The sequence below is a fragment of the Eurypyga helias genome, unplaced genomic scaffold (genome assembly GCF_000690775.1).
Source record: "Eurypyga helias isolate BGI_N326 unplaced genomic scaffold, ASM69077v1 scaffold3280, whole genome shotgun sequence".
NCBI lineage: Eukaryota > Metazoa > Chordata > Aves > Eurypygiformes > Eurypygidae > Eurypyga > Eurypyga helias.
In genome coordinates, this window is record NW_010224925.1 from 33,576 (window position 1) to 48,555 (window position 14,980).

The 14,980-nt window shown below is 40.7% G+C and overlaps 1 protein-coding gene across 1 annotated transcript in view; it reads right to left on the reverse strand.

Moving 5' to 3' along the window:
- Positions 1-14,980, reverse strand: part of LOC104506279 (activating signal cointegrator 1 complex subunit 3-like) — a gene marked incomplete at its 5' end in the record, with an annotated part of 133,137 nt that overhangs the window by 25,039 nt on the left and 93,118 nt on the right.

Here is a 14,980-nt window from a genome sequence, read left to right on the forward strand (position 1 = left end):
TCACAGAGGAGACCGTAACTCGCTGTGCCAGGGAGAAATGTCACACGTAGACCCACATAAACTCGATAGTTACCTTTTACAAGGCCAAAGGGCTATTTAGATAATTGAATCCTGTTTCCTGCATAACACCAGCCACAGAATCCTCTGAGAGTCCTGTCTGTGAGACCGTGTTCCAGACACGCCGCTTATCATCACCCTTTATCTGAACTGCTAGGACTGCTCGAAAAGGAACCAACCCATCCTGTTTTAAAATACGCCTTTCGCAGTTTCCTGGCAGCAGGAACTTGAGGAGTTGGACTGAACTAAAATTTAATTACGGGATCCAACATGGTGAGTAACATGCTCCGCAGTGTCAGTAGGGTTAAAAAGCCATCAGATTTTCTTTCTACCCAGAAAATGTGTAAGTTTGGCTGAAATCAATGATTTATAGCGAGAGCTGAACTATAAACTCATACCACACGTAAACCTTCTGAAATGTTTTGAATCTCAAGTACCTACATCTTCCTGCCTGTTTACAGAGAGAAGAGGATACTAGTGGAGCACAGACAGAAATGGGATCAAGGTGAGCAACGCAAGTAAACTTGGATATTTTAAGTTCAGTTCAGTCATGGGAACAGTAAAACTTACAAAGTTAATGAGTTCTAGACTTTAAAGAGCAGTTGATTAATTTGTAACAATGAGGGTCTAAAACAACCCAAAAATAGTTTCTCACATTCCAGAGTTGAACCAGTATTCTGTTCTTTAGCGATGCTGTTACTGCAACTCCCGTAGAACTGACTGACTGCCTGTACATTCCTTTTCTTTACACAGGTACAGTGAACCCAAACACGCCTTATTTTCAACTTTAATAAACCTGCAACGTGTTTTGCTGTCTTTCGAGTTTCTGATGCAGAAAGAAACAAGGGAAAAGCATTCTTAGAAAATTTGTTACAAAAATTAACAGTCACTAAGCCAAATATAGTAAAAAATCTTGCAGTGAACTAGTATTAAAAGTAACTACCAGAATAATACAAAAGGAGGAAAAATGAGAATAATTTTTAGCTAATATAGTAATCGCATCCTCTTTACCTCAACCTTGGTTTAACCTCTGGTAGTCTGAGTATATGCTGAAGGACTGCAAAAATCAGAATAAAAACAAACAGGAAGCTGCAATAAATAAATGTCGTCTTTTTTTTTTTTTTACAGCTGTTCTAACTTTCACACTGATTATACATTATTTTAGTTCTCTGCCACCAGAATTTCAAAGGTATGCCAATATGCAATTTATTTTTCCAAGTGAAAACAGTGTATTTTGATCTTCAAGTGACTGAATAGGCAAATATAAGCTCAATAATAATGTTGTTATATAACTGGCTTGTCTCTCTTGTCCCACTGTACCAAGTGCTACAGATTATTTTAGTGCAACATCCTGATCTGTCACTTCGACATGGTGCTACAGTGTGTGGGAAGTAGCTGTTTCCAGTGTTTAAAGCAGTCTGTAACTATCCTCAATCTCCATTAATGTGCTGACAGAAGTCTAATTTGACCCTGTTAACTGTATTATAAGGAAAATAAAAGAAATCACTTAAGTTCCCAAGTTAATCTTCCTTTGCCCATGCTCTTCCCAAGAGCACAAGACCATATTATGTGACACAATGACAGAAGTGTACATTATGAAAATTATTTAAATTCATCAACATATTTACACTGTATTTTATCTTCAGATTTTCAAGTGTGAGTTTGATTTACAAATAAAGACATGAAATTTATGCAGATGTATCCTGGCAGGCAGCTGGAACACAAGTGAGCTCAGATTTATATTCAGAAAACAAACAAATGTGAGAAAACATGGCGGGGGGGAGGAAAAAAGAACAAAAGCACAAACTGACCACATACTTACAAGTCCTAAGTTTGTTTTCTCAGCTCACACCAAAAAGTAAAGAAAATTGAAAAATGGAATTGGAGAAGTACTTGCTAGAATTACTGCTCTGAAAACTGTATCTGTGTTAGTGATTCCATTATAAACTCCTATTTTAAGGAGTTTATTGGTAGCCTATAAATGTATATGCTTTGGTCTCAGTTTTATGGGACATAATTCAAACTTTCAAAGTTTAAAATGTTTGGGTGGTTTTTTTTTTACTCTTCGATATAAAAGGTCTAGGACAATACCCTGGTTAAAGCCAGTTATAAACATATATTACTAGTTAGAAGGTTTAAGAACAAACAAGATGAATGTTTTTTAAGATTCATATTAAAAGAAAAACGTAATTTCTACCAGCTTATTGAAGCCACTATACAGCACAGGGATCTTTAGATCAGAAGCCTCTCTTACACACCAGACACTCGCACAAAGAGCTTCCTCGCTCTGCTTTACACATGTAAAAATGTACTTTTAAGACAAACTTTGCAGAAGTGATGTTCCAGGTTTTTAGAGCAGCCTGGCCTGCTGCGCGAAGAAACAGAGCAGGCCCAAGTTTTGTAGGGATCTTGAAGAGTGGCTCACATGATGCAAAAGAAGAAAACACAGATTGTCAGGTGAGATTATAATATATTTACCACGTGACAGTGTAATTCAACGGAGAGACCACAACTAAATACGCTCCTTGCCTTCACACGCCATGGAACACCTCTCTCTGTAGCTGCACGTGGCAGTGAGTCAGATGGCGTCCAGCAGATTAGAGCCAACTCCGCAGTGCAGTTCCTGTCCCATGGGGGCTTTCCGACCCCTTGCTTCCAGGGTCGGTGGCTGGCAGGGAGGAAAGGCAGAAAGCAAAGGCCTGTGCCAGCCCTGGTGCCTTGGGGGAGTAAGAGCTGCAGCCCTGGGCAGCAGCTGTCCCTGACTGTGGCAAAGGGGACTCCCTCTGCAGCGCCCGTGCCTTCCACGGGGGACTCGGCCTGCACCAACTCTCCACTCCGGCGTGGGTGACAGGAGGTGACCTTGCCACTTCTGCAGTACTCCGTCGGAGTGCTCACCAAGCTCTACTTTTGGAAAAATTACCAGAGGAAAAGAGATATGCGTAGGATGGAAAGCAACATCCAAGGGATGAGGGCTGCTCAGTATCCTTTTGCAACAAATACTGGTTTTTCTTTATTACCTAATTAGTCATTAATGCATTTTTTACAGATAAAAATACATGTTAAAAAAAAAAGGTAGTCATACAGAATTTGAATTGTAAAGTTTACCCCATTAACTAGGTAGCATCAAAATAGTGATGTCAGGCTACTGTGGGCTCCGCCTCTAAATTTAAGGCTTCCCAGAGGCGCCACTGGAAATTTCCAGTTGAGCATGAGAAACTGAAGAGATAAAATTGTAAAACCTGTCAATACGCCATTATGCAAATCTGTCATTTTTAATAGAATAATTTACAACTATCTTTTCGGATTTAAAATGGACTCATTTCAGTAATGGGACCTACAAACGTACATTATAAGAATGCATAAGTTAAAAGTTCTTACAATTCTTATAAAGTTCTCACATTAGCGATCGGAGAAATCATAGATAACTGTATTCTCAGACTTCTCATTTTAAACAGACAAGTGTTGGATTTTTGTTTTTAAATAGCTGCATATGATAAACACCACAGATTTTACAATTACGGACGTCATAAAAAGTACAAGCCAGGGCAATGAAACAGTTGAGTGATCACTTCAAAATGCCCCGAAGGGTTTAGATTTCACAAGTTCACCTTTTACTTAAAACATCCGAACTACAAACTACCGATGACATTCCTGACGACCAGGGGTCAGGAGTCTGAAAGACCTTTGCCACCGCGCGCAGAGCAGTAGGAGGTCAGCAATATTAGCTACCAGTAGCGCGGAGTGACCTGGCGGGGCCGGGAACTTCTGAAGCGCAAAGTTAAATTACAGGCCTCGGCTTCGGCATGGCGCCGCTAAAAGAATATGCAAGCATGCGAGCACGTGGGACAGGGAGGATTATAGATAATAACAGCAATTTGACATGGGAAAAAAGTTCTTAGGACTTCTATACTAACTTGGAAGTCCGTTTCCCTTTTTTTTTTTCCCCTGAAGTTTCCTAAGCGTATCAGAGATCTGAGCTTTCGGTGGGGGGGAAGATGCAGCAATAGGTAACACAATCATTGTAACTGGTTTAATAAAATACAAAAAAAATGTACTCACAGAACCACTCTGTTTCAGAATAATTCCCTTTTAAATTGCATGATTTACTAAAAAAAAAATAAACAAGGAACGGATTCATGATTTTAAGTCTTAACTCTCTCAATCCCTATTTCATAAAGTTTATGATCACAATCATAATTCAGTGCTACTTTTTTGGCCAGTCCTAATAAAACCCATCCCTACCATAAATTCATTTTCCCCCCCAGTTGTGCAGGTACTTTCATGGTATTAGGCCTGTACAACTTTCGTAGAGGTGGCTTTAGTTACCAGTTACTGATCATAAAAATAAGCCTGTAACTCTTGCACAGTTTAAAGGAAAATGAATGCAAAAGAAGACTAAAGTAGAACAAAAGTAAGAGCAAACAGCTTGAAACTGGAATGGCATGCACCTTATTCACCCAGAATAAGTTACTTTGACCACAGCAAAAAAATGTAAACGGAATGGTATGAATTCCATTTATAAAGTGAATTATAGTGATGTGGGAGAATTATCGCATTTTATCACTGGAAATGGTGTATTTGAGATTTTCAGCTCTCTAAGATGCCTGACTGTCCCCATTACTTTTCATGAGAACGCTCTGCACCTGCACATTCCGAATGTATTACCATACTGACATTCTTTTAATCTTAACACCTCGATGGGGCAGCGACCCACAACTTTCTTCCCCTGTAATCTCAACTCATAGGAAAGACTTAAAACCGACTTTTTTTGGCTGTATTGAAGGCAATTGTATTGCACTAATACAGACAAGCTTTTCAGTGCATGAACTCAGTAATGTGCTAACAGAAAACTGGGAAAATCTCTCCGAGTATACACTCAAAAGTCTGATTGCCATGAGAAATCTCCTTCAGTTCCATCTGGATGTTTGTCCAAGTTTTGAAGCTGCGCTTGGCTGAATCAGCTGGCTCAACTACTGATTGAGATGATGATAGCAATAGAAATTGTAATAGCAAATCCTGGCACACAGCTTTCCCCAGGAAAGTGATCAGTCATTTTCCGTCTTTGGCTTTGATCCTCCATTGGGATCTTCCAGTGCAGAGCCCAGACCCAGGGAAGACGTTAACAGATCTCTGCATCGAGTTAACGCTCCTCTGCATGGAGACAGGAGTAAGTTCTTCATGTGAAACGGGGCCCATACATACTGTACACGTTAATGGCAAGCTGTAAAAGCTCGGTGTGCTGAAAACCCGCCTTCAGATCTGCTGACCTGCGGCAGCTCCCCTCGTGGGGAGCCGCAAACGCACGCTGCTGCATTTTTGCGCTGGATTAAGTTCTGGATCTAGACCACTGTGTGACCAGGGACAAAAGGGAATAGAAAGTTCACAGGCGTGAATACCTGTCATCATGTGGTGAAATGAGTAGCAGCCTCTGCTCAAGAGAGGCTCAAGCCCAGAATAACAGAAGAACAATATGAACTGGCAGAAGGATATGGGAAACTTGGAAGGTGCCTCCACGCACAATGTCTGTTCAGCGAGCCAACGCTACTGGTCTCACTTTGAGCACTTTTAAATGAAAATAGTTTAATGTAATAATAAAAAAACACAACTGTAAGAGGAAGTGACAGCTGCTGCAAGTAAATTTCAATAAGGGTAGTTCCCTGCTGATAAAAACTGGCACATCTCCACTCATTTCAGTGGAACTGTTTGGATTAACGCTGCTCGAAAATCTGACCCAGTGTTTTGAAGAACTCGAGAGCTCCAAGGTAACGGAAGTCGCTGGTAACGACCAGGGTGGGGCAGGGGGGCAGTCACAACAGGAAAAAAAGGAGTTGAAGGATAACTATTTCAAGTCTATTAAGCAAATGGACAATCTGTCAGCATTCGGTGCACTTGGTTTGAGGGAGTTCTAACAGCACTTCTGTCCCGAATGACCGGCAGTCCGATGCGGTGAGCAACACGGCAGAAACGCCCTTGTACCACACACGGCCTCAGCAGAACATCCCGTTGCAACCCTGAAGGGGAGGTACCGCGCACTGCTGCGGCAGATCTAACCCTTTCTGGATGGCAAGTGATAATTTGTCGCGGTGATGTTCACTGCACACAAGCGTGTGAGAATAGTGTAGACTCAGTATTCCTACGCAGGTTTACACCTTGTCTTTCCCACCTGTAAGCAGAGGCAGTCTAAAGCACGCTGCACGAACTGTATAAAAAAAAACTAAAATGGGTAGATAACTGACGATTTAAGAGAGTTGCATGTATTTTGCCTCTGGTATAAAGTTTTAAGAACTTCTTTTAAAAGACAAAGAAAACAGAGATTTCCAGTACCAGATGTCTGGGAAGATCCCATTTGGATTTGAGCTACTTAAATTTGCAATCATGTATTTATACATCTAACAGAGCTTCTGTTTCCCCTAGAATCTGAAAATTAACTAGCTTTGTAGCATCTTCCTTGATCTGCCACCCGTGCCCTGAGGATTAGAGACTCCACCTGAGCTTGTTTTACAAGCATAACAGAAAAAATTAATCTCTGCTGGCAGCGATCCCACTGGGATACTGATGAATAATGATATCCCTCTCTTGCTGCCCTCTCAGTCCACTAGAAAAGCCACTCTAACCCAGCAACGTGGAAACCGCTGAAACCATTCCAGCTGTGGATTAGCAGGCAGTCAAGCATCCATCTGTTCTGTGTGAATCAAGAGAAAGCAAACACGCATTCTTACAGCTACAGAAGTATTCAAAATTAGCATCTTCTATGACTGCATATAGTAAATATTAAGACAATCATATACAAGAGAAAAAATGATCTGTTATCTACACCTCACGTTGTTTACATTTGCTTGCTGCCTTAAGCAAATGATAAAGCAGCTGGAATTCATCTCATTAACCTACAGAATGTTGTGCATTCAATGATTTAGTATGTTTAAGAGACAATTTCTTAATACGGTATGCATCAGTCGTACCTACAACTGTTCTGTGAGTAGACACGCGTGCACACACTAAATAAATGTAAGCCAAGATAGTAGCATGCCTTCGCCTTGACAGGAGAAGGATTTAAGAGACCGGTTGTGACCGGGGTTTTTGCCATTTTCTCGCCCTCTAAAATGAGAGGAATAGACTTGAGTTATTTCCTCTTTCTGAAAACTAGAATAAAAACTAGAAAAGTTTGAATAATCTTTGCTGGCTTGCTGAGACTGGAAGACAGAAAGAAAAGGCAGTGGGGAGTTGGCGTGTGGGCAACCCAATCAAATTGGTGACGTCTGGTTTGACGCTTCCATGGAAATAGGACAATCACCTACTATAAATTAAGGAAAGCTGTATTCGAGCATCATCCCAGATAAAATTACTCAGAAAAGAGTGTAATTTGACAGTTTTCACATATAACAATTGCAGTATTTTGCTGGATGCCTGGGCCCCACTCATGAAGCTGCAGAGGTGAAGAAAACCTGCAACTGTGTTCTCTAAAAGCAAGCGTACTGTGCTGTACCAAACAGACAAGTACACATACTCCCTTCTTCAAATGCTAAGAAAAGTTTGGGTCGTTTAGTAGCAAAAATCCCTCTGCGATTTCTTCTAGCATTATGGGCAGCATGAGCTACCCAAGTAACTGTGAAATAAAGCACCTCGTAAATACCAGGCAAATAATACGAGAGGCTGATTTCTTAGAAGTTCTGTGATAATGTGTAACATCGACATTTACAATAAAATTCAACCTTCTGCAGCTAGCCAAGTTCCATCAGGGAAAGAAAGAGAGAGACAAAGAAAGAATCTAAATGTAAATAGGAAAATACAAGTGTCAGATACTTCATTAAGGACTGATCAGTAATCCTCTTATGTCCCTTTTTTAAACTACTGTGCTAAAGGAACAATATAGGCTGGATACCAACCCTGTATGATGCAATTGTTTCAGCCAAACCAGTCCTTTTCCTGAAATCTCAGTTCCAATCAGAGAACAAGCTACAAAATGCCATCCTCCTCCTTAATGGTTTTACGAGTCTGAGCAAAAACTTCTTTGCTGACAGAGGAAAACACCTCTGTGCCCTTACACAGCAGCCACTAAGGCCGAGCTGGTGTCAATAAGTGAACCTACTTCCGTGAAAACAATTTCATCAGCAATACGATTGTAACTGCAGTAATTTACAGCACAGTGGTATAATTCCATCAAAAGCGAAGGACATAACTAGAAACCAGTGAAGACAAAGCTGCTGGCTGCAGGGGGCCTAAATTTGCCTATTACGCTCTAATTAGAGATCGGGAGGCAAAGAGTAGGTAGAGCTTGTACCGACTTGCTGAAGGCACACCGACCCTGGGAGACCGCCTTCGGGGGTACCCGCAGTGTGAGGACCCAGGGCCATTTGTCAACGCAGCACTGCGTGTTACAGGATGTTCAGCTTTACCTTAGCAAAGAGGCCGTTCAGAGCTCCAGTTTTGTCTCAACAAACGCAAACGTTATTTTGGCAAATACGCTGTGCAGGTGGAAACGGAGCCAGACGGCACGACTGCTGAAAGGAGCCGTTTCCCTGGCACTGCGAAGCGCTGGCTGCAGGAACACGATGACGCACGGTTTGGAGCCTGGCACAGTGACGATGGCTATGGTTCTGTCAAGTGGTTAAGGAAAGGACTTTTGTGCTAAAATAAATAATTAGGTGAATAAAATGGCGTGTGGTCGCGTTGCCAGCCGCTTTAAGCAGTCAGCTCAACCAAGCTTCGCCGCCACCGACCTTGCTCCGAGCACACACGCCAAGGACAAGCACTGATTTGCCACAGATGGCAGCCAACATGCACGTTCGTGAGCACCAGACCAGGGCAGTACTCCCAGCTACCCTGGTGGACACCAGTGTAGCAGCTTCCTGGCTCATCCAGATAGTTTTCATTGGTAAATGGGCATGTTTTGCTGCTATAGCTGCATCTATAGCTCCTGCTAAAGGAATTTATTTCCTCATCTTTCTGACAGAAACAGTTACTGAAGCAGCTGTTTGAAACCAGGATACAGCCTGAGGCTACTGGCTCCCACTACACAGCTACATCCACGTTCACAAGTTTTTCCCTTGGACACAGCTCTGCAATTGAAATACATTAAAAAATTAAAGATACTATATTACTTGCACGATAACAGGTGTCTTACAGCCTACCTTGTGGGAGATTTATGTCAGAAACCTTCAACTTTAAAATAGGTCTCATTTTAACTTTCCTGAGCATTGATTCAGATTTTTAAACTGGCAAGTAACGACAGAAGTTGAGCAAAGGGATCAGAGGGGAAAAGAAAGCGTATCTGTTGATCCGAGATTAGAAAGTGATGTGTATTGGAGATGGGCAGGTGTTATGTCTTTTGGTTTTGGATGCAATTCTTTCTGACTGATGCTGTGAAAACGAAAGGCTTATGCCATGTTCAGTTAGCTGTCAGCGGTGGGCAAGGTCGGCTCGGTTCACCAACTGACTGTGCTTTTCTGGAAAGGGGGGCAGCGTACGGTGCTTTCAAACTAAAAAGCAAGCAACCATTTGGAAAAATAAGAAATACTTGTGTCAAGATGTTAGGAAAAAAAAAATTATATTCAAGTTGTACAGCAACATTCAAAACTGCTCCCTCTACTGGGACTACAGAAAAGACAAGACAAATTTCACGTGGAAGTTTTCGTGTGTTACATACTCTTTCTGCTAACTACAAGGTATTTTTTGAATATCCTGGACACAGATGATGAAATTTGGATGCTATTGAAATTCACTGTAGCATTTTGTTTTACTTTCATGAAACCAAATACGATTTTCAAATTTAAACTATTCCATTTAACACACTGTGATGCTGCCTCGACGTTCTAAAGTGGGAACTGAAGCACAAATGTTTCAAAACATTACATTCCAGAGAATATAGCCCACATAAAAATTAAGTAAATGATCCTGGAAGTGCCTGTGTTTCGGGTGAAATTTATGCACGGGACAGTGCTAGGTATGGATTTATTGTGAAGAAAAGATTTAATGGTAAGCGGTAACAGTTTTCTCCTTTTATAAGGGGTGACTAAAATACACATAATGGCTCAGGCCCGACCCTATTTGCAGAGTGGCCACAGCAGTCGTGTGCACGTTGCTGAGAACGCAGGGTGTATGTGAAATCAAATATGTAAGTTCTTTAAAGGTTAGCATGTACAGTTTATGTAATAAAGTATTTCTATTCTTGACACTTGTCCCTGCCCATGGCAGGGGAGTTGGAATTAGATGATCTTTAAGGTCCTTTCCAACCCAAACCATTCTATGATTCACTCTATGATTCTATGACACTGAAATGCTGAATTTAAAAAGAATATCATAAGGAATACAGTCTAGCCATATTTTTAAGCCTTGAAGAAGATCACAGTAGCACATTTACTTCCTCCTACCTTAAAGCTAAATGTAAACTTAAACTAGAAAATGACTAACTTACGAAGAGTGATCTGATTTTTTTTCTGAAATGGCTCACAGAACATAAACCCAGTTTTACAAGATATCTTAAAAAACCCAAAAGCAGTGCTCCTGCCATGGCTTGCAGAGAAAATATTACACAATACAGCTGACATTAGCTTCATCTTGGACAATGCTTTTGTAAGTTATTAATTCCTTCTTCCCTGGCATCTAACTGGAGACCAGTAGAAAAGATGGTTTATCACTGAGCCAAAACCTTCGTGGCCCCTTCACAGGAGACTGAACCAACAGCTGTAAGATAGAATCCTGCCAAGGAAATAAAATTATTTTAGACTGAGAATGTAAATAGTCGCAGAGACTGGTTAGAACAGGATGTGCCAATGATGATGAACAGAAACTAAAGCTATAGGTTAACTGAGTTACATAGAATCTCACAGTCCAAGTAGTGAACAGGTAAGGAAAGACACATAACGAGTTTGTAACTACTCTTTTGTTATGTCTGTAATTGGGATGGAAAGCACCTGCTTCATCAGCCTTCTCCTTCTACCTTCCAAATCTGCTCCTCCAGCAATGCCAGGTTTTCTTCCGAGTTTCAGAATAGTCCAATACAAGCCAGTGCAACAAACCCATGTCAACTATCAGACAGAAATGTAGGGAAGAGGTACGTGGATATCAAACTTGGAAGCCCAGGTTTATATTAGAGAAAGATGGATAGGTATGTCCCAGAGTAACACGAACACCCTGCTGTTCTGTCCCTCATCCCCTCAGTTAGAAAGAAACCCACCTCTTGTAACCCATTTACATGAAAGACAGCAATAGGCATGAGAAAACCAGCCAGTTCTCTCTTGTAGGTAGAATTCAGAAACATAAATAAGGGACAACAGGTCGATAAAACAAGGGCTGAAAGATGGCAATGTTCTCCCCTTCACTGTACAGTATGAACAGATATGCAAAGTATTTGGTCCATAAATAAGAATTTTAACCAGAAAAGTGTAGTAACAAATCACCCAAAATCTGGGGGGGGGGACACTTTTTACAAGGGCCTGTCATGACAGGACAAGGGGTAATGGGTTTAAATTGAAAGTGGGGAGGTTTAGATTAGATATCAGGAAGAAGTTCTTCCCAGGGAGGGTGGTGAGGCACTGGGACAGGTTGCCCAGAGAAGCTGTGGATGCCCCATCCCTGGAAGTGTTCAAGGCCAGGCTGGATGAGGCTCTGAGCAACCTGGTCTAGTGCAAGGTGTCCCTGCCCATGGCAGGGGGGTTGGAACTAGATGGTCTTTAAGGTCCCTTCCAACCCAAACCATACTGTGATTCTATGAAGCTAGTGGATCTAGCCATCACAGCCCTGATCAGTCGCCAAGAGAGACTTCCTTTCTTCAAGGTGCAACAAATGTACGTTTGATTTTCAAAAGATTTGGGATGACTGCTGCTTTAGTACAGAAAATGACAAATTACCCCAAGGTATCTCTCACTGTTTTTTACCTAGGCCTCTGTTCTAATCTGTGCACCTAACTTTCAGAATTAAAGGAAGCAGTGTTTAGGTACCTCAGGGAAATCCAGCCTGTCACTAATAATTCATAAACCCTTTCTCATCAATAATACTTAATGCAAGCAGCACCTTAAGAGAACAGCGATTAAGCTAATTTGGATTATTGCTGTCTGAAGCACAGTTAGGCAAGTTTTAAAGAAAGCTCTGTGGAAAAGCCCCAATCATTTTCTCTCAGAAGAAGCACAAGCCCACTAGCACAGGTCAGTTGCTGAAGTAGCTGAATCTGAACTCCGCCTGCTAACTGCCAACCCAAACGGGATCAAACTCCTCCAGCACAGGTTTACTGAGAAGGGAAAGTGTGAGGGGATTGTACCTCACCTATTGCCGTGTTCCCGTTCATGTATGGATACTTAAACCTCTAAAACATACTGATCTAGCAAAATGCTGGCAAATAAACAAATGAAAAAGATAAAATAAACCCAGAGAAAACAGATAATGGAAAAGATGATGAATGGTCTGGGCTACGAAATGCAAACAAATCTTGCTATGAAGTGATTTTTTTAAGACTCTCAGCAGCACTAGAAACAGAATGACTCAAAACTACTTTTTCACACGAGTTGCAAAGATTCACTGATAATTCACTGGTCAATCATCCTGGATTCTAAACACTCCCATCAGCATGGCAAAATACCAATCTGAAACTCAAAATCCCTTCATCAAACTCAGAGTTAAAACTCTTAAGTTCATAAATTTCTAAATTCTTGAATGCAATCTTTCTTTTTCCTCAGTTTTCTTTGAAACAAATTTTGTTCCTTTTTGAGTTACACATGGACAATTTGGTAAGAAGTTGTATATATCCCGTTTCAAACTCACAGCATCAGGGTTTTCTTTTAAAAACTGTACACTTCTGCCTTCCTTATACACATCAGACAACTTGTAAATGCCTGTGAGGGTTTGCAAGATTAGGAATAATGCTACCAAAAAAGAGACCCACACGTCACATCTACAAAATCCTGCAACTGCATTTGGGAAATGTTTTGGACGGTTATTCTTAAATAACGCAGCCCAAAAATCAAAACTTTACGGAGTAATCAGCACAATAATCACGATTTTTTTTTTTTCAATGATAACAGGTCTTTTTGCACCACAGCTACAGCTTTCAGTCCCAGCATCATTAAGAGATCCTTCAAATTACTTTTTAAATAACCTTTTCCCTCAGGACTTTCACTTATACCTAATTAGACTACTTACCCCATGCCATGTAATTCCCTATTGCCAAAACTGCTAAATGCTTCAATAAGAAGGAGGAGGGCACCAGTGGAGCAAGGCAGATGTAATGTCATTGGTTAACAATAGAGGTGTGAAGCAACTGCTGTAATTATCAAACTCATTAATTCACAGTGTTTAGGGGGAAAAAAAAGAAAACTTGGCAATAACTGTTGAAACGGCAATTCTTTTCCACACTACATCAGATTGAAAAAAACCTTTCAATTTACACCTTCAACAGGGCAGAACAGTAATTCCACTCGTAATTGTGAAAAATCAACGTCTGCATAAAAAGTAAGGAAAAACTGTCAGCTATAATGGCATCCAGCATTCATACACCTTCCTAATCTTTCAAACTGACACATGGGGCATTTTGATGCCTAGCTGATTCCACATTTAGTGTCATTCCTCTTAAGACTGTAAATGGACAATTTCAAGAATATATTTCCAGGAAAAAAAAATAAAGGAAAGAATTAAAACAAAATCAATGAATTTTAAGTTTTACAGTCTGTGGCCAACAGTAGGGTCCCAGATTTAATCTACAGCAGAAATATTTGACATTTACCTGCGCGCTTCATGGATGCCAACTGTTTAAACAGACGAGGAGCCCTGACATCAGAGCGACAGCACAGGGTCTGCTTCCATCATTCATCTCCCACGGCTCACTAGCTGAGGCAGTGTCATGAAAAGTCCCCCATCTCTGCTAATGCTATTCTCAAACCTTCCCTGTCCAAATTTGTCCGAAAAACAATACTGAAGTTCTAGGTGGAGAGTATTTTCTCTAAAGAGAAGAAGAGATTTTAAAGAGAGAGCAGCTGAAGTAAAGCTCTCACCTTGAATACTCAACATTGTCTTATTTAAATTCTGTTCCCTAGTGGGTATTTCTTTTTAAAATTTCAGTTGTTTTATGTACAGCATATATAGGAATCATGGTTGATTACCATTCTGAATTCAGCTGGATACACTGAATTTCATTTCATATAATTTGCCATGTTTTCTGACAACAAAACAACAGACATCACAGGGTCAGTGATAGCAATTCCCCTATTTAGGCCATCTAACGCTTTCCGTTATCAAAGATTACTGTGGCCTTTATTTCTGAGCTGTAACACTCCGAATGCCTGCAGCAGGCGATTTAAATTTATCAGGAAGACTCTGTGCTAGAAAAGCGTCTTTCCTAGTGTCATAAAATGCCAATCAGGTTTTGTCGAGATGCAAACTGCTGAACAGCACTATCTGTATTGTTCTTGCAGTTCTCCTCAGAATTTTTGGCAGCACCTCAAACCAATAATGAATCAAAAAGTAACAACCGTAAACACGGTAAGCTGGGGCTATAGATTTTGAAGTTAAAACTTGGAAATCAGAATATTAAAGGATTTGGGGCACTTGCATGATGTATATAATATAATAGAGACTATATATGTAAGTGGGCAGAAATAAGTTTTCCTGGATAACATCCAGGCACTTCCTGTTTTCAAATATATGCATACAAGTGGAGCTACATCATTTTGAAAAAGAAGATTTTGTAGATGTAACTACCTGAGTACTTAAAAAGGAAAATGGAGTAAAACCTGATTCTTGTATGATGAGAACGTAATACTATCACGCTGTCTTGTACAACCTGTCTCCAGATTTGTATCCTAAAATCTTTTGCCTTGCATTGCACTTCCCTGCTAAACAGTCACTAATTTTATGAGCTGGCATTATTGCAGGTTCTGACCTCAGGGATCGTGAGGTGGCTCGGAGAAGGAAAAGAAGGCATTCTAGGAAACAGGTC